The sequence below is a fragment of the Suncus etruscus genome, chromosome 14 (genome assembly GCF_024139225.1).
Source record: "Suncus etruscus isolate mSunEtr1 chromosome 14, mSunEtr1.pri.cur, whole genome shotgun sequence".
Taxonomy (NCBI): domain Eukaryota; kingdom Metazoa; phylum Chordata; class Mammalia; order Eulipotyphla; family Soricidae; genus Suncus; species Suncus etruscus.
In genome coordinates, this window is record NC_064861.1 from 51,058,373 (window position 1) to 51,084,728 (window position 26,356).

The 26,356-nt window shown below is 40.5% G+C and overlaps 1 protein-coding gene and 1 non-coding gene across 2 annotated transcripts in view; both read left to right on the forward strand.

The window, feature by feature from the left end:
- Positions 1-26,356, forward strand: part of NUP93 (nucleoporin 93) — a 128,233-nt gene that overhangs the window by 36,357 nt on the left and 65,520 nt on the right. The gene's annotated exons all lie outside the window — the stretch shown is intronic.
- LOC126029097 (U6 spliceosomal RNA) lies at positions 18,177-18,283 on the forward strand. The gene has a single exon (XR_007502752.1). It is a non-coding gene; the product is annotated as a U6 spliceosomal RNA (small nuclear RNA).

Here is a 26,356-nt window from a genome sequence, read left to right on the forward strand (position 1 = left end):
TATACTTTGGGTTATTATTAATAGTGCAGAAAAAACTGGTAATTGCTGAAAAACAGTTGTCATAAGTTCTAAAATGCCAAAGAAGTTTATTATACATTTTTTTTCCTGTTTGGGATACCCTGCAACATTATGAATTTATTTCTACTGATGTGGATGGTTCTCTGGTTTCTGCTTTGAGGTATTAATGACAGGTTTATAAATATATTGAGTCATAATGATCATCTGTTCTAAACCTCTGTTTAATGCACGAACACTCTCCAACACCCCGATTAGATGGTTTCCTTAGCAATGTCTGCTTGGTCGCATCAAAGAGAACTGCTTAGTTTGGAATAGGACTGACTTGGAGTTTGGTTCTGTATCTCAGGGAAATCTTTCAACCTTGTAAGGAAGGATTTTTCCCATTTTAAAATTTGATCTCAGAGCTGGCCTTATTTTGAATAGTTTTAAAAAGCTAAGTGTTAGCCCAGGTAACTCTTGCTTAATTAGGAATTGATTATCCTGACCTGAAATAAAAATAATCTGACTTACTGTTTCTGGGGTTTATTTGTTTGATGACTTGCTGGTTTTTTAAAATTGGTCCTCTGCTGACTTAATCTGCTTTCCAGAAAAGGCTTACAAAAGAGAAAGTTTAATGTTCAAAAAGCTGGGGTTTGGCTTGATCTGAAATAACTCCAGGAACTGGTAGAGATCAGAGGCTTTAAATTGTATTGTGTGCCTCAGTTGATCTATGCTTAAATTTTTTCCCAGTAGAATCATGTCCTAGCCTGACTTCTTTGTGCAGGGTGGGGAGGCAGGTGTTAGGGGTTAGGAATCAAACCCAGGGCCTCAAACGTGGCGAAACACAAATCCTGCCATTGAACATCCTCAGACTCCTAACTTATTTAGTAGTCAGAAGTAAAAGATATGTCAACTTTCACTCTTCGTGCATACTGTGTGGTGGTTGTGTAAGAAAAGAAACTTCTTTTGATCCTTCGTCATCCCATATGGTACCCCAAGCCAGGAGCGATTTCTGAGCACATAGCCAGTTACCCTGAGCGTCACCGGGTGTGGCCCAAAAAAATCAAAAAAAAAAAAAAAGAAGGAAGGAAGGAAGGAAGGAAGGAAGGAAGGAAGGAAGGAAGGAAGGAAGGGAGAGAGGGAGGGAGGGAGGGAGGGAGGGAGGGAGGGAGGGAGGGAGGGAGGGAGGGAGGGAGGAGAAAAAGAAAAGAAAGAAAAGCCAGGAATATTTATTTATTTATTTTATTTTGGTTTTGGGGCTACACCCAGTGACGCTCAGAGGGGTTACTCATGGCTATATGCTCAGAAGGACCATATGGGACACCGGTATTCGAACCACTGTCCATCCTGGATCGGCTGTGTACAAGGCAAACACCCAACCGATGTGCCAGGAATATATCTTGATGAACTTTTTTCCTTATTTATTTTTAATACCATTAATTGAGATACAGTTCTATGAAAGGAGTAGACCTAATGTACCAAGAATGGTGTGTTGTATAGTAAAAAAAAAATTACAAATATTCCCGGATAAGTTGTATTTTGGGTCTTTTCACCATTGTGTGTGTGTGTCCTTGTGTGTACTTCAAAAATAAATAGCCCTAGTGCCTATAAAAATGGATGCTGTAGTTTCTCAACTTCAGACTATGATAATTTGTTGTGGCAGGCCATGAACCTAATAGAATAGGTTCCACAATAATATTATTTATAAAGTCATATTATACTGCTAAGGCTACCATCACAAATAGCCACAGGTTTAGTGGTTTTCAGATATTAGAAATAAATTTTTTTAGCTGCAGTTTTGGCAGCTAGAAATTTGAAAATCCTTGAGTTGAAAGCGTCACTCTCTCCCTCCAAAGGCTTTAGAAGAGACTTGCTCCTCTGCTAGTTTCTGGTGGCATCATTGATTTGTGGCTCTGTGACTCCATTTGCCACTGTGTTTTTTGTGTGTCTTCACATCAGCCTCCCCTTCTCTTTTAAGGATCCTACTTATTTATGTGGGCCCACCCTGAATCCAGGATGTTCTCATCTTGAGATTCTCTCTCTTCTTTTTTTTTGGTTTTGGGCCCACACCCGGTGATGCTCAGGGGTTACTCTTGGTTATGCACTCAGAAATCGATACTGGCTTGGGGGACCATATGGGATATCAGGAGATCAAACCACGGTCTGTCCTAGGCAAACTCTGTGCAAGGCAAACTCCCTACCGCTTGTGCCACCACTCCAGCCCCATCATCTTGAGATTCTTAGATTTCATTTGCAAAGTTATTTTCGGTCAAGGTCAGTCCAAGATACTAGGAGTTAGGCCTTGGGCGTGCCTTCTTTCAGGGTACACTTTATCCTAATACCTATAGTGCCAAGAAAATTTTCTTAGTTAATACACCATTTTCTTGTCAAACTTTCACAGCTATATGGAACACTGGGGTAAGGCATCTGTTTCTAGTTGTCCAGGTGATTGCAGTACTGCCTGCCAATGATCTAACCTCATCCTTTCCATTCTCCTGTAGGCCTTTGGGAAGTGAGGCCAGCCACTATGTGATTCCAGAGTTCAGGAGCACTTATTCTCTCAAAATCGATTAACACTATTGCAATGTATTTGAGAAATTTCTCTAGAGACATTTTTTTTGTTTTGGGGCCAGATCTGACAGTGCTCAGGAGTTAATCCTAACACTGTAGTCAGAAATTACTCTGGCAGTGCTGGGGGACCATGTGGGATACTAGGAATTGAACCCACATTGACAATGTGCAATTTAAGTACCCTACCTGCTATTCTATCTCTCTAGCCCCTTTACAGACATTTTCTTTTTCTTTTTTTCTTTTTTTTTGGTTTTTTGAGCCACACCGTTTGATGCTCAGGGGTTACTCCTGGCTAAGCGCTCAGAAATTGCCCCTGGCTTGGGGGGACCATATGGGACACCGGGGGATCAAACCGTGGTCCTTCCTTGGCTAGCGCTTGCAAGGCAGACACCTTACCTTTAGCGCCACCTCGCCGGCTCCGCCTTTAGAGACATTTTCAACTGGAAAATATTTGTTTCTACTTCAGCCAGCCAGCTTTTTATCTTCTCTTTAGTCTTTTGTACTTTAGGTTGTTGCTTACTGCTTTAACACCTCTCTAATGTCTAAACTCTAATTTCAGTCTAATATGCTAAAGCTTTCTTTTATATTAGTTCTTTCAGTCTTCTCAAATAGCTCCTCCTTTCAGCCTCCAAATATAGTATGTTGGCTTTACAGCTTAGGAAAAAAATAAAACATTCTGGATGTTCCCCTACAGAGTAAACAGAAATTTAGATTATGTTGATGGAATTGACTTAGCAGCCAATACAAATCTTAGGTAAGTGAAAATTCTTCTCTACCAAAACGTCTTGTTTGAGAAAGTAAAAAAACAAAACAAAAATAAAAACAAACCCTCTAAACAAGATAAAATAGTAATAAGAAAATTAGAATTCAAGAAACTGATCCATCATGTGTAAGACTAACAGTATTATACTAGTTGACATGTTAAAAACTTGTTTGTTGGGGGCCAGAGAGATAGCATGTAGGTAGGGAGTTTGCTTTGCATGCAGAAGGACGGTAGTTCGAATCCTGGCATCCCATATGGTCCTCCAAGCCTGCCAGGAGCGATTTCTGAGCGTAGAGCCAGGAGTAACCCCTGAGCGATGCCAGGTGTGAACCAACCCCCCTCCCCCCAAAAAAAAATCACCTTGTCTCTGACCTTGGAATTATAGAGTATATTTAATCCAGTCTTGGCTTTTCTTTTAAGTAATAAGAAAAATGTAAACTGCTTTGGTAAGCATAAACAAATATTGGAGGCTGGAGAACTAGTAGAGCAAGAAAAGTGTTTGCTTTGGACCCAAATGAACCAGGTTTGATGGCTGAGCACTGCCAGGAGTGATTCCTGTGTACAACTGGGTGTGGCCCATTTAGCCACTTTACCCTGTCCCAAATTAAGATATTGCTGCTTAAATGAAGCTGTATATAACAGCCAAAAGGAAAAGTGATCAAGTTGTTGACTAATTGTGTGTTTGTAATACTGGCTGGTTGGTGGTGGAGAATTGATTTCAGAAATTCAGTGGCAGATTTTTGGAAAGAAGGTCAAGTTTGCCTGGCAAGAAAAAACCTGCATTAAGGTTTTCATACTTGGATTCAGTTGAGGGAAAGAAAATGCAGTTAGGGGCCGGCATGGTGGTGCTAGAGGTAAGGTGTCTGTCTGCCTTGCCAGCGCTAGCCTAGGACAGACCGCTGTTCGATCCCCCGGCATCTCATATGGTCCCCCAAGCCAGGAGCGGCTTCTGAGCGCATAGCCAGGAGTAACCCCTGAGCGTCACCGGGTGTGGCCCCCCCAAAAAAAAAGCACAGTTATTAGTGGGTGAACAATATTTAATTCTGGAATTATTTTTAAAGTAATTTTAGATTATTCTAATCACTTTTTTTTTTAAAGAAACTGAAGCTGCTAAGCATACTTACCAAGAAAATATCTTACCATAGTCGTAACGAAATTAGTAACAAATTAAATAAAATTAGTAACAATTTTTATATCTTTTTGGTTTTTGGCCTACACCAGGTGATGTTCAGGGGTTACTACTGGATATGCATCCAGAAATCGCTCCTGGCTTGGGGAACCATATGAGATGTCAGGGGATTAAATCATGTTCCATCCTAGGTCAGCTGTGTGCAAGGAAAATGCCATACCGCTGCAGCACCACTTAAGCCCCAAAATTAGTTATAAGTTTAAGGAAGACAGGTTTATGCATAAGCATAGTACCTATTGTGTACTGGTTAAAGAGTAGTGTCTATTGTGTACTGATTATTTGTATAATTCTGAAAAAATGTGTAAAGTCGGCAAAGCCATGTTATCTTTTTTTTCACTCTTAATGTGCGTAAGGAGGCTTTTCTTGATATACTGGTGATTTAACTCAAATTGAGTGATTAGGGAATTTTGAATTGATGAATTCTAAAGGAATACGGCATAGGTTTTATGTAAACTGTTCTTGCATAATATGGTGGTTTCAAAGATTTGTATGGCAGCTAATAGTGTGATGAGTTTTAGTTCATCATTTTTTTTTGTTTGTTTCTTAACCAACTTTTCATATTCCTCTTGCCCCTGAGAACCAACAGAGACATTCTTGGTGACCTTTCTTTGGAGTTTGAGAGGACCAGTGGAGATCTGAATCTTGTTCCTATCTATCCTGAACTTAAATAACCCATAGTCAGTGCACATGGATTCACTGGTGAATTCCTTTATTTTTTTATTTTTATTTTTTTTTTAAAAAAGAAGCACCTTTTCTTTATTTATTGTTGTTGTTGTTGGTTTTTGGTATTTGGTTTTTGGGTCACATCTGGCAGCGCTCAGGAGTTACTCCTGGCTCCACGCTCAGAAATCGCTCCTGGCCGGGATTCAAACCAATGACCTTCTGCATGAAAGGCAAACGCCTTATCTCCATGCTATCTTTCCAGACCCCGCTGGTGAATTCCTTATTCTCAGGGGTCAAAGGTCCTTTAGAGAGAGGCTTTCTCCTGGAACGTCAGGCATATTTTGGTCACCATTCAGTTTTGTAGAACTGGAAACCACACAGCTCACTGTACTCATTCAGGACACTGGTTCTTCCAAATTTGGTCTTTTTTCTGAAGGCTGGGGTGTTCACTTCCAAACCCTGTACCTCTTCCCTGGATTAATGAACAGATTTTCTGTTTCTTTTTTTTTGGTTTTTGGGCCACACCCGGTGACGCTCAGGGGTTACTTCTGGCTATGCGCTCAGAAGTCGCTCCTGGCTTGGGGGACCATATGGGACGCTGGGGGATGGAATCGCCGTCCGTCCTAGGCTAGCGCAGGCAAGGCAGGCACCTTACCTCTAGCACCACCACGCCCAGCCCGTTATTTTTTGTTTCTTACAGTTAATTACTGACTCAACATAAATCTCTAAACTGGTTTAAAAAGCAAAAAAAAATCTGTAAAAAAGAAAAATAAAAAGTGTCTTCCCAGAGCCAGATTCATATGCCGTGGTGTTAAGTTTATAATGAAGCAGTCAGATGCTGATTACTACCATAAGGACTGAAATGATTTGATTTTTCTGTCTATTTGTGATAAGGTAAGGTAGACTTTATGGTCCATGGCAAAGTATGCAATCACATTACATGTCCTGTGAATGGATTAAGAATGATAGCTTTGGAGTAAAACTGGGTATTAAAGACATTGTCTGGAAAATGTGAGAATTGCTTTGATTCCAAAGATACAAGCTTTTTGCTTATCCGTTCACACTCATGAATGCAGGGTTTTCAGAAGCAACAAGTAAATGTGTGCTGAATGCATTGTGAGCAGGCAGGAAATGACAGGCTTTTTGTTTTCACAGAGGTTTCTCAGATTCTGTAGAGAGTAAGGGAGTGTTGATGACCAATTTCAAAAAGAAAGAATTTGGAATGGTTCCATAAGAGTATTTTGGGAGAGGTCCATGGCTAAAATATTTAACAGTTTATAGCACTTCACATATTGACCTGGCCTCCACTGTCTTTGAATTGAAGTTGAGCTGTCTCCTCCTTCACTGCTCATTCTGCCAATATCTGTCTATATCCCGACACCTTGGATATACATACCACCTACTACACCTGCCAGCTCCATTTTTAGTTGTTTGGCTTCAGGAACCAGACATGAGCAATATCTTTTGATTGGTTAAACTACTGGATACTAGAGTCAAGTAGGCCAGGAGAGTCTCCTCAGAGATAAACAGGTTACTGCAGACCCATTCATCCTGCCCAGGTGAAAACTCATTATGTGTCACCAGCCTGCACAGTGCCCTGTGATCTGGCTCCGTAGACGGTGGTGGTTGCAGATTGTAGTCCTTCTGTTCTAGTATTTGGGGCCCTGGTTTCTGCTCTTGTACAAAATATCCCATTCGGTGAAGGCAAGAATAGTGGGATATTCAGAAGAGCCTGTGAAGGGATAGATGGCTTTAGGTTGGCTGGAAATTGTTCTTTCTCTTTTTTTGTTTTATGTATTAGGAACCCAGAAAAGGAACCAGGAGGTAGAATGGGCAACATCATCTATTGACAAGACTGGTATTTAGACTTCTGTTATCTCAAAGCTCTGTAGTCTGTATAACATTCTTCTTTTAAAGTATTTTTCTATTTCACAAATGCTTAGTGTCCCATCTTGCATTTCGGATACAAAAGAGGTTGAGTGAAATCTGGTGCTCAGATTGCTGGCTTCCGAATCAAGGCAAAGGCCTTTTCCCTAATAGGTTTGGTCTGTCATACTTGTTAATGCTCAGCTGCCAGTCCCATGCCCCTTTAATTATCTGGGGGACAGAAGGGCAGGCCCTCGTTTCTCACATGGAATGGCTGTGAGGCATTGATGCCCTCAGCACAAGCCTGCCCTTTTTCTCAGAAATCTGCAGCACTTAAGGAAAGCACTGCAGGGTCTGCTGAGTGGGGCATGGTGTGACCCAGCTGCTGAGAAACCCCTTGTCTTTCACTACAAAACCTGGGCCTTTCCTGGTACTTCTGAAACAAAAGGGAGGATTAGGTCAGCCAAATGTAAGTGTGGATGCACAGCCTAATTTGCTGTATTAGTACCTGAAGGAGAGATCCTCATTTTTTTTTTTCTACAAAGGAAAATGGTCTATTTTAAAATAGCTGTTACATAGTCAGGTGTAAACAGCTGTGGGCGGTTATAACATGTTTGATTGGCTCTGGGCACCAAAATATGCCAGTGTGATTATCTGGTTGTATTCTCTCCTTCCTTACTAGCTGTCTTGTTTATTCATGGGGCATACTAGTTTGTCACAGCGGGCCAGTCATTAAATGGCTAGAGACTGGCATATTCCCGATGGTTTGTGGGTTCTCAAATTGCCGAGGACATCTTTTTGGTTGAAGGTAGATGGTGGAGGGTCTCATTCATTCAGAAGGTACATACTGAATTAGTGTTTCTTCAGCAGATCAAGATTTTCCCTCCCCTCAATTTATCTTAGGAGGCAAATTTTATTAAATACAGTCAACAAGTTTCTAGGGGAGGGAAAGTGAAATAGAAGACAGCAAAAAACCCTCGAGTTTTAAAAATTAAAATCAATAGGCTGACTTAATAAAGGAGTGAAATTTTTGGACATATTGAAGGAGGAAGGTAGTAGAAGAATGAAATAGAAGTATAATTTAAGAAAAATAAAGCAACTGGCTAGCCACTTGCAAAAAATTGAACTTAGACCCCCAGCTAACATCATGTACGAAGGTAAAATCTAAATGGATTAAAAACCTCAATATCAGACCTGAAACCATAAGATATATAGAACAACACATAGGCAAAACACTCCAGGACATTGAGACTACAGGCATATTCAAGGAGGAAACTGCACTCTCCAAGTGATAGCAGAGATTAACAGATGGGAATATATTAAGCTGAGAAGCTTCTGCACCTCAAAGGACGTAGCGCCCAGGATAAAAGAGCCACCCACTGAGTGGGAGAAACTATTCACCCAATACCCATCAGATAAGGGGCTAATCTCCAAAATATACAAGGCACTGACAGAAATTTACAAGAAAAAAAATCTAATCCCATCAAAAAATGGGGAGAAGAAATGGACAGTCACTTTGACAAAGAAGAAATACAAATGGCCAAAAGACACATGAAAAAATGCTCCACATCACTAATCATCAGGGAGATGCAAATCAAAACAACTATGAGGTACCACCTCACACCACAGAAATTGGCACACATCACAAAGAATGAGAATAAACAGTGTTGGCAGGGATGTGGAGAGAAAGGAACTCTTATCCACTGCTGGTGAGAATGCTGTCTAGTTCAACCTTTATGGAAAGCGATATGGAGATTCCTCCAAAAACTGAAAATCGAGCTCCCATACGATCCAGCTATACCACTCCTAGGAATATACCCTAGGAACACAAAAATACAATACAAAAACCCCTTCCTTACACCTATATTCATTGCAGCACTATTTACCATAGCAAGACTCTGGAAACAACCAAGATGCCCTTCAACAGACGAATGGCTAAAGAAACTGTGGTGCATATACACAGTGGAATATTATGCAGCTGTCAGGAGAGATGAAGTCATGAAATTTTCCTTTACATGGATGTACACAGAATCTATTAAGCTGAGTGAAATAAGTCAGAGAGAGAGAGAGAAAAGCGCAGAATGGTCTCACTTATCTATGGGTTTTAAGAAAAATGAAAGACATTCTTGCAATAATAATTTTCAGACACAAAAGAGAAAAGAGCTGGAGTTCCAGCTCACCTCAGGAAGCTCACCACAAAGAGTGATGAATTTAGTTAGAGAAATAACTACATTTTGAACTCTCCTAATAATGAGAACGTATGAGGGAAATGGAAAGCCTGTCTAGAGTACAGGCGGAGGTCAGGTGGGGAGGAGGGAGATTTGGGACATTGGTGATGGGAATGTTGCACTGGTGATGGGTGGTGTTCTTTACATGACTGAAACCCAAACACAATCATGTATGTAATCAAGGTGTTTAAATAAAATATAAAAAAAATTAAAAAAAAATAAAGCAAATCCATAATGCTGTAGATTGATGCTGTAGCTGTTGAATGGATATGGTGGGCAGGTATTGGGAGGGTTTTTTTTTTTTTTTATTGAGACCAATGTGAATAACAAAACTTTCATAGTTGTATTTCAGGTACATTGTGAGAATGAATTAGGGCCATTCCTACCACTAGTGTTGACCTCCCTCCACTATAGTTCCCAGCATGCATTTCATGTCTCCACCCTTAGCTCCCTGGACTGTTAGTATAACAGGTCCCTTTTGTGAAGCTTGTTAAAGTTTTGGTCTATTGTCGTTAACTTTGGTTTGAGTATTTAGGCCTGACGACTTTTTTTCCACTCAATGCTTCTGAGATCACTTGGCCCCTAGATCCATCCACCTTTTTTCCCCCTTTAATTTTTAAGAAGACATAGAAATATGAGGCAGAACAAGATGATTTATGATCTATGATTCTGTAAAAAATATGCAGGATGGGGCTGGAGTGGTGGCACAGCGGTAGGGCGTTTGCCTTGCATGCTGCTAACCTAGGACAGGTCACAGTTCAATCTCCTAGTGTCCTATATGGTCACTCAAGTCAGTAGCAATTTCTGAGCGCAGAGCCAGGAGCATCACCAGATGCGGCCCAAAAACCAACAAAACCCCTCAAGAGTCCCTATTTAGAAGGTATAAATATAAATTAAATTAAAAGAAAAAGAAAGAAAAGAAATAAAAATAAAATAAGTAAAATAAAATTTAAAAATGGGGGGGGCAGATATGGAAGGTTTTGTTTGTTTATTATTTGCACAGACACAGTAAATGTTGGAGAAATTAGAAAGGAAATTTTCTTGGCCTAAGAGTTACAGGGTGTCTCTACCCTTGAAGCATACTGTCATGAGACTAACTATAGGCTCCGAACATGTTCATTGTCAAACCCCAAGGTCTTTCGTTATGGTATCAGGAAAAGTTCTGCACGTCTTGGTTGTTAAAGTCAGCCCTCTGTAGTTAGAGATCTTGGTTTTTGCAGATCCTAGGACAAAGCCTAGGATAGAGTCTTTCTTTATGGTCCCAGGAAAAGTTCTACTCAGTGGTCGTTGTCGTAGTCAGTCTTCTGTAATTAGTGATCTTGGTTTTTGCACAGATCCTAGGACGAAAGGACTTCTGATTTCATCTCACCATTAGGTTGTGAGGTAGGGCAACCTGCCCATCGATTTGGCGGCAGGTGGGGGGTGGTATTCTTTTCCTCATTTGTAGCAGTAAAATAACGTTGATTGAGAAGCTGGAAGTGACTTTCTAAAACTTTATGCAAACTCCTGCTGCTCAGAAGCAGAGAGGACAGCTAAGTTTACAGGAATGCCAAACCTCCTTCATCTCTTTATCTCCAGGTACTTGCTTTCTTGGCCATAGCTTTCTGCTTGCTGAGCTGTCAGTATAATTTACTGTCTAAAACTCAGCCTATTGTTTTTTTAGGTTTGCTGCCTTACAGGTTCACTGTGAAGATTTCGGTGAAATCCTGGAGCAGCTTTTAGTTTGGAAATGCCAGAGCTTTGTGCTTGTTAAAATAGACTGTGCTCAGCTTCATACTTAATCATCTTTGTTTTGTTTTTGAAGCTGAGCTTGAGTAAGAAGGATGATGTTAGAAGCAATTTAAAGGGCACATCAAATTTTTACTGTAATCCTGAACTATTGATTGTTGACTTATTTGTAGGTTTAATGCAGACCCATTTCCTTACTTAGCGTCTGACTGGCTATTAAGCCTTGGCATTGTGCCGGAATGTTGAAATCTGACATCTTATAATATGATTTGGCTGTCTAAGGGTATTTGTGTATTTGGTTTTTATTTTTGAAGACACAGACAAAACCCTCAACTTTGCCTGTGTATTGCAGAATACAGAAAAGAATTTCTCTATGGCAAAATTATTCACTTCCAGGAGACAGTGTAAAAGTGAATTGACATTCAGCAGAATATTAACACCTGAAGTCATGCAAATCAGTCTGCCCTTTGGACTAACCTAATGCCAACTAACAGAACTGAATCATGAGAGAAGGCTCATCAGGGACCTGAAAAGTGGAAATGAAGTGGAGAGTGTTTTAGAATAGGTCACAGTAAGTGACTGCACTCACCAGGTGCTCTAGTCCTAGGAGGTGGAATTAGAACCTAACTGGGGGTTGGGAGGCTTGGTACCATGTGGGAACTGGTTGGAGAGCAGTATAATCTTATAATAATTATAATCTTCTTATAATCTGGACATCTTTTTACTGAAATAAAGGGTGAACCATTGCCTCTGAATGATGGCAAAAGGAGATGACTAAAATACATAAAATTAAGGGGTTTGAGGTTAAGTGAAAACTGAATGATTTTGCAAAGAATGATTTTTTTATTCTCCCAATACACAAGTAAGACATACTTCATTTAAGAACTTGAGAAATGGTTCAGTTTTGCAATTTTGTTTTGTGTTGTTGTCATTGTTGAAGGTGGGAGTGTCCCCAAGTTACTCAGGAGGTCCAGGCTCCAACTGGGTAGTTCAATTCTAGGGCCTCCAGGCCCTAGAATACTAATACCAAGGCCTCCAGGGCTTCACTGAGTACTGCTTGGGAAGGCCTGTAGTCCAAGGATAGAACTAATTCATATACTGCCTTCCAGTTCCAACTATTTTTTAGTTTGTTAGCTAGCTCTTTTACCCCTTAAAGTTGTCAGAACAGCAACTCAATTCCTTGGACCAAGCTCTTGAGACTATGAAAAAACTTTTTGAAATGTCAAGGGAAATTATTTATTTCAACAGAGAGATGAGAAATTACTCTAGAAAGCATGTGTTAAACTATAAAAAATCTTCATAATTTATTTTTATTAGTTTCTATGCAGTAGCATACAGGCTTTTCCATTGCTTGTTATTTTGATGCTAGGTATCGAGCCCAGGACCTCATAAATGCAAGGCAATTGCTCTTTGCTCTATTGCCTAGCCACATCTGCCTTTTTATTCTATAATGGAACGGAAAAGCTTTCTAACTTGTCAAATGGTATGAAGCATCTTAAGCCCTTGAAAAGACTGATTATTAATTCTGCGACTATGTCCTATTTTGGGGGTGCTTTTTTGTGAACTTTGGAAGCAATTCTGATAGTCCTTCCGAGTTGTGTGATACTTAGCAGTGGGTTTTGCCCACTTTATTTAAGGTAGTTTGAATGCATACTGGCATTATCTTCATTTAGAAGGGCAAAAATCTGAGACCAAGTTAGATCAGTTTCAGAGGTGGAACCAGAAACTGAATTATGCTGTAGACCTTGCCCTGGATTCTTTACAATGTTTTGTTGAAGAATAAATCAAGAGGATGGGTAAATTCCACTTTTTTTCCCCAGAGATCTGATATTCAAATATTTATTTTGCCACTGGTCTTAATTCTTTATTGTTTTGATCCTGTTTCTCCTCTGGAATCTTTTCTTGCTTTCTTTGAAGTGGCACTTCCATTTATTCCTTTCCCTGTGGAAGACTTGTTGATTAAATAAACAATGGCAGAGATGGAAGTGTGCTACCTAGAAAAGTGATAGAATTAACTGTTGGCTAGCCTCACTTCACATTAGAGATATTCTTGAACAAATGGTGATACTGATGTTTGATGGTTCTGCTGACAGTTTACAGATGTTCTTGTTTTGTTTTGCTTTTGGTCTTACATCAGGGCTTACTACTGGCTTCAGGGTCATCTTGGTTTGGGTTGTGGGACCACATAGGGATCAAGCCCAGGTTAGCTGTGTGAAAGGCAAGCTCCCCTACCCACTGTAGTATCTCTCTGGCCCCATCAATGAATCTTTCTGTGAAGAGGTTCAGGGGTTCTTGGGCTTGTAAGTCTCAAGCCTCAGCTAAATTTACCATTAATTGAGTAGTAATTTGAACCAAGCTCCATGTTTCAATCCTCAGGGGTCTCAAACTCGAGGCCTGCCATTTTGCGGCCCTCCATACAACATTTTATGGCCTTGCCCTAGAGGAATCTTTTTTTGTTTTGTTTTGTTTTAGTTGTTTGGGTCACACACCCCAATGTTCAAAGCTTACTACTGACTTTGCACTCAAGGATCACCCCGACTTTGCCTCCTGGGACACCCAGGTAAATTGGGTTTGAGACCCCTGCTAGGTGATTAGATTGTCTATGATTAGAACAGAATAGTTTTTTCTTTATTTTTATATTTGTCCTTTTTTTCTATTTTATCTTTCATCCTTCACCTTTTCTTTCATTCCTTCCAGTAAGTCTCCCTTCTATTGGTTTTGCCTTTATTTGTCTTTTCTTCTGTCCTCTGTATCCCTCTTTCTTGCTCCTTTTCCCCAGCCTTTTAGGAGTGACTGTCTTCTGGAGCAGTCATTGTTAATGGGTATGGATAGCTTTCTCCTTGTCAAGTATTAGCTGTGAACCCCTGGTTGGTGGAATGGTTCCTAAAGCCTGGCAGGTGTTCCCACATGCCTCTTGTGCCACGGAATGACCTTAGGCTGGGAGATGTGAGGCTGAGCCGGGTCCTGTGAGAGCGTCAGTCTATGGGAGCCTGGCCTTGAGGGCTGCCGGAACGCCTTCTCATAGATTCATTACTTGTGTTTGCTGCATTGTAGCCTCAAAGATGGGGGTTTAGTTCATCCTTTCAGCTAACCTCCAGTTAACAAGCTTGTATTTGCACTTTTATTTGTTACTCTAGCATGTATTTCCTAATTTTCAGCCCTTTCTAAAGTCTTTGCTGGTAAACTACTTTGGATTGGTGGTGGGGGATACTTGAGCTAGCTTTATAATGAAGAATTTTTTGTTTCTATTAGACCACCTAGCAAAAGTGGGGTTTAGGACTTAAGAACTTTTTTCTTTTAGGAGTTATGAGGGGAAAGAATGTCTAGAAAAAGGGGAGAGATTTGCTTGTTTCTCTTATGTTTTAGGAATTAAATGATAAATTTGGTACTCAACTTCAAAAGTGTTCTTTCTATTTGTCAGCTACTCATCCTGCTCTCTCATTTTTGGGGGCAGGAGGAATGCTGTGGAATAGGGTTTGTTTTGGAAGAGTAAGCATATTGCAGTGCCTTAAGGCAGCTAGGTTTTTTACCTCATCATTGTCCTTTGGTCCACCTTCCTATCTCAGTTTGGTTTTCATGTCCTTCTTCATTCCTCTACTGGAAGTGTTTTTGGCAGCCAGAGGCAGTTCTTGGTCAGCAACTGTAAAGTGTGGGACCCAGCCCAGCTGCATCTGCATTTGGACTCTGACTCCAAATCCTCACCCAGCAGGAGAATGGGGCCCAGGGTCTGTTTCAACCATTCCCACCAACATAGAAATGGCCTGAGTATGATGTAAGGAGACCCACCACATGCAGCTCTGTGCTGACCCATCCCTCGCCTGCAGCATTACATGCTGCACTGTTAGTTATTTTTTGGGATGGCGGGGGTGGGGTGGGGGAACCATACCCAGAATTGCTTAAGGCCTGATCCTGGCCCTGCACTCAAAAATCATTCCTGATGATACTCAGAGGACTATATGGAGTGCCAGGGATCAAACCCAGATCCCTGGCATGCAAGACCAGTACCTTATCCTCTGTGCTCTTGTGTAATAAATTTTGTAATTGCCCTTGCTTCATTATGGCGCAGATGTCAACAAAGTATTAAAACTTAAGAGTTCTAATGGTCATGATTTTTTAAAAACAAAATTCACATTTAGGTTGAAATAAATTATACAAAATTTCTTTTCTTCACCAAAAATAACAGCAATATCTTCATACTACTCCTGGAAACCCACAAAACAATAATTCTTATAGATTTTCCAAGTTTTGCTTATGAATCAAGATGAGGCAGTAGATATAGTCATGGAGAAAAGACAGAAAGCGGGGCCGGGCGGTGGCGCTAAAGGTAAGGTGCCTGCCTTGCCTGCGCTAACCTTGGACGGACCGCGGTTCGATCCCCCGGTGTCCCATATGGTCCCCCAAGCCAGGAGCAACTTCTGAGCACATAGCCAGGAGTAACCCCTGAGCGTTACTGGGTGTGGCCCAAAAACCAAAAAAAAAAAAAAAAAAAACAAAAAAAAAAAAGAAAAGACAGAAAGCAAATCAGTTGTCAGTATCCATGGCGTCTGATCCTATTTTGACCATGAAAGAGAGGTATTAAATATATACCTGCTAAAAGCTTATGAAGGCTCAACAAAGGAAGGTATACAGCAGCGGATATGGAATAACAATGGCAGACATATTCATTTAAACTGTAATTTGTTCCTTTAAGTTCATGTGATAAAGAAAAAATACACACTGAAACCTTCCTTGCCAGCTCACGTTTCTCTGGTCATTCTCCTAATTGTCCTTTACAGAATTTTAACAGCAATACTTAGAATCCTACCAGACAAAGGTCAATAGTGAGCTTCTTTGTAACATATTATAAAATGTACTTCCCCCTCTCACACATTGCAAATTTATTTCTTCAAAGAACTGGTAACTCAAATACCCGAAAAATTGCATCCAGTGATCATGTTAGGTCTAAAATGATTTAGCTAAAAACAACTCCAAAGTGCCACTAGCAGATTTCACACAGAAGTGTGATGTGGCACTTTCAATGTTATCTTTTGAAAGAACAGTTAGGTCTCAAAGCATGAGCTCAAACTGGAGCTATTTAAATAGGCAAATTATTAATGAATATACTCAGTGGGAGATGGCCATGATTCTCTTTCACCGTGGAGGTACTGGATCTAATACTGAGGCTGTAGCTCCAAATTTGCTGCCTAAAGAGCCACCCAAGCCCACAGGGAATGAAGAGTCAAAGGAGACTGGAAAGGGAAGTGGAGGGATTAATGATTCCACTTTGGTTGCTCATCATTATCCTCTCTGATCGCCTTGAGCGGATACACTATTGCTTCTGCAAACGTTAATAATTCATGGATGGACTATGCCAAAGGGAGGCCTTAAATCTGGTCTCTCAGCAGATTAAATACACTGTCTGCCATCAGGAGGAGCCAGGAGAGATGATGAAAGATGGACTTGTTTTTATTCCTCAGCCTCGTTTCCCTCATATTTCTCTTCAGCTCTTCTCATTCTTGTTATATTTACCTCTTTGCATTCCTGGCCCCCCAGTTAAGTAAGTGCTGGGGACCTGGGGGTATATTAATGACACCAGGTTTTACTTTTTCAGAGCTGCTGGTAACAACAGATGCCACGAGAGAAAGCAGAGAAGCAGAATAAGCATTTCCTTGGAAATGTCTAAATCAGCCTGCATATTTGAAAAATGTATTAAAATGTGCAGCCTATGTGTTAGAAATTACTTGTCTTTAGTTTGAAGAGTAACCCTATTGTATAGGCTGTTGAAGATACATGATATATTTATATTTAGGTCTAGTGGCATTTTCTCATTTTAAAAATGAGGAAACTGTGGTGGAGTTACCTAGAACTCTTTTGAGTCCAATCTTGGTATAATTTCTTCTAGTCTTAATTCCTTCTCATTTTTAGAGACCCAATGTAGCTAACCTTATGGGACACTTCACCACATTGACTCCTAATATTAGATAGATGGGGAAACTTAACAGGAATAACTGATTAAATTTTAAATGTTCAGTTTGCCAAGAAACTCTATAGTCTAAAAGACTGGTGTCACAATTTCAGACCTCCTGAACAGCAACTGTGTCATAGGTTAGTCAGTATATGTCAGAAACTTAACCCTATGCTTGTTACCTTGTTAAGTGCCCATCTTTATTAGATTTTCTGTATCTTATATTTACCTGAGAGCATTATACCCTTTGATGTCCAGTATCAGCTTATGTACACAAGAAGTAAAGTAGGGCCGGAGAGATAGCACACAGCCAGTTCAAGATGGACGGTGGTTCGAATCCTGGCATCCCATATGGTCCCCCGAGCCTACCAGTAGTGACTTCTCCTCCCCTTTCAGGAGCGACTTCTAAGCGCAGAGCCAGGAGTAACCCCTGGCTCAAAAAAAAAAAAAAAAAAAGACGAAGAAGAAGAAGAAAAGTAATAAAACTAGAGATGGTTTAGTCTCTCGTAGTTAGCAGGAGGGAAGAAGCATCTGAGTAAAATGAAACCATTGTTTTTATATCTTTATGTTATCTTTTCTCTCTGCTGTTGTTGCCCACAAGCCTGACTATGGTACTCACACATCTTCTTTTGTAGTTCTTGCCAGGAGTTGCACAGCGAGTCTCCAAGGCTCACATGTCAGCAGGACTTCTGTTTCTCTTCAAGGCACTCAGCTATGGTTGTCCTTGTTGGAGCTCACCCTACCATGGCTTTCATACACATGCTCATTAGAGGGTTGACTCCAGACAAGGGGACACTCAAGTCTTTATAATAAGGACTTACTAGGGGATGTACCACGTTTTGTGCATCTCACAGTCACTTGACTGCAGTACATCCAGAAATCGTTTGCAGACCAGGGATCACAGACAGCAGAGTTTCCTGAATTTTTCACTTGTGTAGAGACTGGTGGCTCGAAATTGTAACTTCATGCTGGCAAGAAGGCACTGTAAATCCCTGCCCTATTTCTCTAGACCCTGAGCCATTGTTTTCCAAATTGTTTCTACCCAGGTCTCTGCATGCAGAGTATATACTGTATAGAGTTTACTCTTGGCTGTGCTCAGGGATCACTTCTGGTAGACTCAGGGACTGAACCAGGGTTGGCTGCATGCAAGGCAAACTCCCTACCCTCTGTACTATTATTGCTCTGGCCTCCAAACAAGTGTTTAATCAACTGAATTAAAAAAAAATAGTGCTCGCTTCGGCAGCACATATAGTAAAATTGGAACGATATAGAGAAGATGAGCATGGCCCCCGCGCAAGGATGACATGCAAATTCGTGAAGTGGTCCATATTTAAAAAAAATTAAAATCGGGGCCAGCGAGGTGGCGCTAGAGATAAGGTGTCTGCCTTGCAAGCGCTAGCCAAGGAAGGACCGTGGTTCGATCCCCCCCGGCATCCCATATGGTCCCCCCAAGCCAGGGGCAATTTCTGAGTGCTTAGCCAGGAGTAATCCCTGAGCATCAAATGGGTGTGGCCTGAAAAAAAACAAAAAATAAAAAAATAAAACTTTTAGAATTTTAGGCCTTACTATTGTTGCATAGATAAGAAGTGCTGAAATTGGGACCTAGTATTTTTAAGGTAACCTAAGTTCTACAGCCCAGGCAGGCCCACTGTCTCCTTAGCCTTGTGGTATTATTCTCTGACCCGAGGGACAGTGCCTTCCTCCCTGGCACCTCTTTCTGTAGCACTCATAGATGCAAATCTATTTTGTTACTTATATAATTCATGGGTTATTAGTTTTTGTTTTGTTTTGCTAAGTTTTGAATTCTAAAATGTAATTTTAGTACATGGTTTTTTTTGTTGTTGTTGTTACCAGAGATCAAATATAGAGCCTCATACATGCAAGGCAAGTGTCCTACTCCCAAGCAAATTTTATTACATCCTTCTGCCAAATTTGATTTATTGCCTTGAAAAGTACTATTGTCAACTTTATAATTAAGATTAATGAGAAAACAGCATTCTTCCTATAATTTCCCCATATAGAAAAATTGCAGGGGACTGTATTTTATATGTTAGTGTATTTGAAATTGTGACCATTTTTTTTTGGGGGGGGTTGGGCTACACCCGTTTGATGCTCAGGGGTTACTCCTGGCTAAGCGCTCAGAAATTGCCCCTGGCTTGCGGGGACCATATGGGACGCTGGGGGATCGAACCACGGTCCTTCCTTGGCTAGCGCTTGTAAGGCAGACACCTTACCTCTAGCGCCACCTCACCGGCCCCGAAATTGTGACCATTTTACAAAATAAATAGTTGTTTCCTTGTTTAAATAGTGAGGATTAAATAATTTTAGAGATTATTTTCATTCTATTAAGGAGTGTTTTATTATAATTTTTTAAAATTAGCTTTGCCTTTTGTATTTTCTAATTAATAGCAGAGATAGTAGAGTAGACATGTGGAGGAAAGCAGTTACATAAAAATGAAGACTTCAGTATCATCTCTTTAATAACAATAAATAGTGGTCCTGTGCAAGAGTATCAAATCCAGAACTCTGAATATTAAGAGAGAACTTAGGGACAGTGTAACTTTAGTATTCTTTTCCAACAACAGCTTTCCTACCAAAATTAAAATAGAACTTGTCTAAAGAATTCTGTTTACAGTCAGCCTGGTAAGAAGTACATCTGTGGTGTAAAGCACATTGGTAACGAACACTAGCAAGTCAGAAACCATTCTTCTGTATCATTGTCAAGCCCCATTTAATGACCACATTCTGGGAAAGCTGGGATGTACGCTGCAGACAGGTTTTCTCAGATAGGGTCCCATGATGCTTTGCAAGAGCTCACTCATCAAGAAACCCAATTCCTGTGGGGAGCACCTGACCCAGTGACACTCCTGTGACTAGGCGGGCACTCCCATTCTGAATTTCTGAAGGAGAGCTGCTTCCTTCTATTAGGGCCTATTTCCTTTAGTTACTGCCTTTAAGGGGAGCCGCTACTGCTTCATCCATGTTCATTAAACTTTGGGACCACTTTATTTATATATATATATATATTTATTTTTTTTTTGGGCCACACCCGGCAGTGCTCAGGGGTTTACTCCTGGCTGTCTGCTCAGAAATAGCTCCTGGCAGGCACGGGGGACCATATGGGACACCGGGATTCGAACCAACCACCTTTGGTCCTGGATCGGCTGCTTGCAGGGCAAACACTGCTGTGCTATCTCTCCGGGCCCTTTTTTTATATTTTTATATAAACCTTTTTATGTAAATCTTTATTTAAGCACCTTGATTACAAGCATGTTCGTAGTTGGGTTTCAGTCATAAACACAATACCCCCCTTCATCAGTACAACATTCCCACCACCAATTCCCCATTTCCCCCGTGCCCCTGTCTGTGTCGTGACAGGCATTCTACTTCTCTCATTCTTTAACATTGTTGTACTAGTTGTTCGTGTAGTTATTTCCCTAACAGCTTTCACCACTCTTTGTGGTGAGCTTCAAATTGTTAGCCAGTCCTTCTGGCCCTCCCAACCCTTAACTCTATTGTCTCTGAGCCTTATTACAGTAATGTCTTTAATTTTTCTTAAAAACCCATAGATGAGTGAGACTATTCTGTGTCTATCTTTCGCCCTCTGACTTATTTCACTCAGCATAATAGATTCCATGTACATCCATGTATGGGAAATTTTCATGACTCCATCTCTCCTGACGGCTGCATAATATTCCATTGTGTATATATACCACAGTTTCTTTAGCTATTTATCTGTTGAAGGGCATCTTAGTTGTTTCCAGAGTCTGGCTATTGTAAATAGCACTGCAATGAATATAGGTGTGAGGAAGGGATTTTTGTATTGTATTTTTGTGTTCCTAGGTTGTATCCCTAAGAGTGGAAGAGCTGGATCAAATGGAAGCTCAATTTCCAGTTTGTTTTTTTTTTGTTTTTTTTTTTTTTTTTTTAGAAATCTCCGTATTGCTTTCTATAAAGGCTGGTCATATTGTTTTCCATAAAGGCTGGACTAGACAGAATTCCCACCAGCAGTGAATAAGAGTTCCTTTCTCTCCACATCCCCACCAACACTGATTGTTCTTATTCTTTTTTTTTTTTCGGTTTTTGGTTTTTGGGCCACACCCGGCAGTGCTCAGGGGTTACTCCTGGCTGTCTGCTCAGAAATCGCTCCTGGCAGGCATGGGGGACCATATGGGATGCCGGGATTCGAACCAACTACCTTAGGTCCTGGATCGGCGCTTGCAAGGCAAACACCGTTGTGCTATCTCTCCAGGCCCGATTGTTCTTATTCTTTATGATGTATGCCAGTCTCTGTGGAGTGAGATGGTATCTCATTGTAATTTTGATTTGCATCTCCCTGATGATTAGTGATGTGGAGCATTTTTTCATGTGTCTTTTGGCCATTTGTATTTCTTCTTTGAGGAAATGTCTGTTTATTTCTTTTCCCCATTTTTTGATGTTTATATGTTTATATATATATGTTATATGTTTTTTTCTTATTAAGTTCTGTCAACACCTTGTCTGATGGGTATTGGGTGACTAGTTTCTCCCATTCTGTGGGTGGCTTTTGTATCTTAGGTACTATTTCCTTTGAGGTGCAGAAGCTTCTCAGCTTAGTATAGTCCCATTTGTTTATCTCTGCTTCCACTTTTTTGGAGAATGCTGTTTTCTTCTTGAAGACGCCTTTAGTCTCAATGTCATATAATGTTTTACCTACATGTTCTATATACCTTATGGTTTCAGGCCTGATATCAAGGTCTTTAATCCATTTGGATTTGATCTTTGTGCATGGTATTAGATGGGGGTCTGAGTTCGCATTTTTTGCAAGTGGCTAACCAGTTGTGCCAACACCACTTGTTGAAGAGGCTTTCCTTGCTCCATTTTGGATTTCTTGCCCCTTTTATCAAAGATTAGTTGATTGTATGTCTGAGGAACATTTTCTGAATACTCAAGTTTATTCCACTGATCTGAGGATCTGTCTTATTCTAATACCATGCTATTTTGATAACTATTGCTTCGTAGTACAGTTTAAAATTGGGGAAAAGTAATGCCTCCCATATTCTTTTTCCCAAGTATTGCTTTAGCTATTCATGGGTGTTTATTGTTTCAAATGAATTTCAAAAGTGTTTGATCCACTTTGAAAAATGTCATGAAAGGAACATTTCTCAGTATAGTCAAGGCCATCTACCACAAGCCAATGGCAAATATTATTATCAGTGGTGATAAACTAAAAGCCTTTTCCCTAAAATCTGGTACAAGTCTGCCCTCTCTCGTCACTCCTATTCAACATAGTGCTGGAAGTACTTGCCACAGCTACTAGGCAAGAAAAAGATATCAAGGGCATCCAGATAGGTAAGGAAGAAGTCAAGCTCTCACTGTTTGCAAATGACATGATAATAGATCTAGAAAACCCTAAAGACTACCAAAATGCTTCTAGAAACAATAGATTCATAAAGCAAAGTGGCAGGCTACAATATTAACACGCAAAAGTCAATGGCCTTCTTATACACTAATAATGATAGAGAAGAAATGGACATTAAAAGAACAATCCCATTCATATTAGTGCCCCACAAGCTCAAATATTTTGGGGTCAAGTTAACTAAAGAGGTGAAGGACCTATACAAAGAAAACTACAAAAGCCTGATTCAAGAAATAAGAGAGGACACAAGGAAATGGAGACCCATACCCTGCTTATGGATCGGCAGGATTAATATCATTAAAAGGCAATACTCCCCAAAGCATTGTACAGATTTAATGTGATCCCTCTAAAGATGCCCATGACATTTTTCAAAGAAGTGGATCAAACACTTCTGAAATTCATTTGAGCCTACTTTTGGTTTGAAAATAGTACCAGGGCTTGAATCATGAGGGGTCCTCATCAGCTGGTCAGGGCAGAGGTAATTTTCTTTTTCTTGTTGGTAATCCTATTGATTCCCAAACAAAAAAGTTTGCATGTGGACCACAATGAATGAACCTTAATTTGTTTTACTATTGAATAAAATCAATATTTCCAAACTCGGGTACTGTCTGACTTCGAAAGATCCCCCAAATTGAACATTCCTCACTTAAAACACTACCCAAGGTGAATTGTCATGAATAAGAGGAGATTAGGTTTTTAAACTCTCAGCTTATTTGCCAGGACAAATCAGCTGTGAATATATGTCACACTCCTGACAGTGAACCAGGTCTCTCTCATTTTCCTTGAACCTTTTTGGCTGTAGGTGGCACTGAGGAAGCTGACTTTAGGAACTGAATACTGCCGGTAATGATGCTTATTCATAAAACAAACAAACAAACAACCAAACAGGAGTTTAGTGTCTCTTTGTAATGGCCAAGAACCATCTTAGCATCTGTCTTACTATGTAGGGCTGCAATGATCTCAGGAGCTTAAGAGCTTTAAAAGAACTAAAACAAGCAGAAGTAATATTTAGCTGCCCTTTTGGAAGTTATCTTCACCAACCTGTGTGTGGGTTTCTTGAACGAACACTAATACAAATCATGGGCTGAATAAATACTACAGCAGGTAGAGTCCTTGCCTTACAGGTAGCTGACCTGGTTTGACTTCTAGCACCACATATGGGTTTCCCCTTCAGAAATGATCCCAAAGTATAGAACTAGGAGTAAGTAAGCCCTGAATGCTCAGTGTGAGCACTAAAAAAAGAAAACAAAATGTCTGTGTTTTGATGAAATGCCCATTTAAGGATGATTAGTTGGACACTGCCTTCTGGAAGCTCATTGTCTTTTACCTTGTAAAGCCAAAACAAATACTTTTTTTTTTTTTTTTTTTTTTGGTTTTTGGTTTTTGGGTCACACTCGGCAGCGCTCAGAGGTTCCTCCTGGCTCTACACTCAGAAATCGCTCCTGGCAGGCTCAGGGGACCATATGGGATGCAGGGAGTTGAACCATCGACCTTCAGCATGCAAGGCAAATGCCCTACCTCCATGCTATCTCTCCAGCCTCAAATGTGAAACCTTTCAATAGTTATATATTTTTTTTGGCAAAACAAACACTCTTGTGGTAGGGTCAAAGTGCCCAGATACTGTAAATAAGCAAAACTGAAAGTCATTGACTTGAGATCTTAAATGCCATAGGGTTTTAGAGGAGAGGGTGCTGGTATTGCTGAGGAAGGCCCCTGCAACAGAGGATCTGAGTAAACCTCGAAAGAGTGATTTTTTTTTTTTTTTTTAGCTTTCTGGAAGTGAAAGATGAAATAATCGTGACCAGATCAAAGTCAGGAAGGTGCGGACACAAGCTATGTGCTTAGAGTAAAATCTGTCAGGGAGGATGATCAGATGGAATAGTGAGTGCTAAGCAATGTAGTTCTCCTGGTAAAATGTTCTGAATGTTCTGAAACCGATCAGGAGCAGAGAAAGGAGCAGGGACTAAGGAGTACCTATAGAAGTTGGTTTGACCAGTCGAAGAATATCTTAAGCAATGTTCAGAGGCTTTCGTGATAATCCTGCTTTGGTGATGAGGCCCAGGAGCAGCTCAGAAGCAGAGAAAAACAGAAGAGAAGCATGGTACAATATCTGCTGTACTTGGTACCTGATGAGTTTAAGAAGGTGGTTCAGAAATAACGGGTTTGCAGCATGAAGGATTGATGATTGATGCTGATGTTTGAAGCAAAGAACCAAAGATTAGGTAGATTTGAATGTTCAGATTTCATTTGTTTTTGATGTTCTGTCAGTAGACACCATGGAAATGCCCCCAGAAACCTCTAGTGATAGCTCGAATGTCAAGAAAATAGCTCTAGAATTTTCCAGAGTTACTTGCAGCAGTGTGTTGGGAGAGGAAATGTATAGGTTGAGGCCAGGAAGACAAGATTCCAAGGAGAAGGGAGCTAAGAGGAGGTTAATGATGCTAGGCTGCAAAGGAAACTGGAATCCAGCCCAGCCTCAAAAGCTGAGGAGATACAGTACAGTAATTGTTGCTCCCTCCTGTGGCTTCTCATACTTTTCTCTGAAAAGCACTTCCCGGGCCAACGATGCTTCAGTGGTCAAAGCACCTGCCTTACGTATCTGACACTTCAAAATTGACTCCCATTGTTGCCCTGAACGCAGTGCCTGAAGACCTTGAGTGCACAGCAGAGAGGGCCATCTCTGTGTGACTACTGTAGCTAAAGTGTTCTATCCCACATGATTGAGACCAGGAGCATTACCTCTAGAGAGCATGTGTGAGGCAAACATGTGTGAGCACCACATCTGTAGTGTAGAGGGTCAGGCACTACAGTTAAGTGTAGCCACTTGCAGACCCAGCATGTTTGCCACTCATGCTATTGCAACAGCTGCATAGGAAAAGGAAATGGGGAGGTGGGGGTTTCCACAACTTCATCTTCTCCAGAGCCTATGAACTTGGCAGAAGGCAGAGTAAAGATCACCAGGGACCTAAACTATTTCATTTATTTTTAAAAATAATTTATTTTGGATTTGGGGGTCACACCCAGTGATGTTTAGGGCTCACTCCAGGCAGTGCTTGGGAGACCATATGGGATGTCTGGGATTGAGCCCTGGTCAGCCACGTGCAAGGCAAGCACCCTACCGCTGGACTGTTTTCCAGCTCCAACTCTGATTTCTTGTTAAAGCCCTCTACATGGACATTGTGTGTTAGATTTGACGACTGTTCATTTGAACATGGCCATTAAACTTGAGTTTATTATAGTATATAATTAATCATTCTATATAATATGTTGCTACAGTATTAATGTAACTCATTCTAGTGTTATAATTGATCATTACCATATAATTGTTATTATTTACTTGGTCTACAATTTCAGTGGCTTCCCTTTTCTAGACTAATCTTATTAATGGTAACAGGTTAAAAAAAAGTACCAATACCACATTTTTAAAAAATATCTCATCCTGTGTATTTCGAGTGTGTAGACCTGAGAAAACTTGATCTTCACACTCCTTTTTAATTTTTCCTCTCATTAATCTTCCAATCAATTACCTATATGAATTTAAAAAAAATCAGTCTTTTAAATCAGTGTGTTTTTTAATTGTTTTGGGGGCTACACCTGGCAATATTCAAGGGTCATTCCTGACACCTGTTGTGAATCCCTCAATGGTGGTGAGTGACTATTCCTGGCTCTGTGTTTAGGAGTGACCTCCCTGGTGTTGCTCAGAGGACTATATGAAGTGTTATTGAAACCATGGTCTGTCACATAAAGTCAAGTGCCTTAACTCCTGTGCTGTCTATCCGATTTCAGATCTTGTTTCATTAACAGGGCAGAAGTGTTTCTTGCTTTTTTAGGAAAAATAGTGCTATGATTCTTATTTATTTAGGTATTTATTTGTTTTGGTATTTGGGCCATACACTGCAATATTCAGGCCCTTGGCTCTGTCAGAGAAACCACTCCTGATAGTCTCAGACAACCATATAGGGTGCTGGAGATTGGACCTAGGTTCGCCACATGCAAAGCAAATGCACTA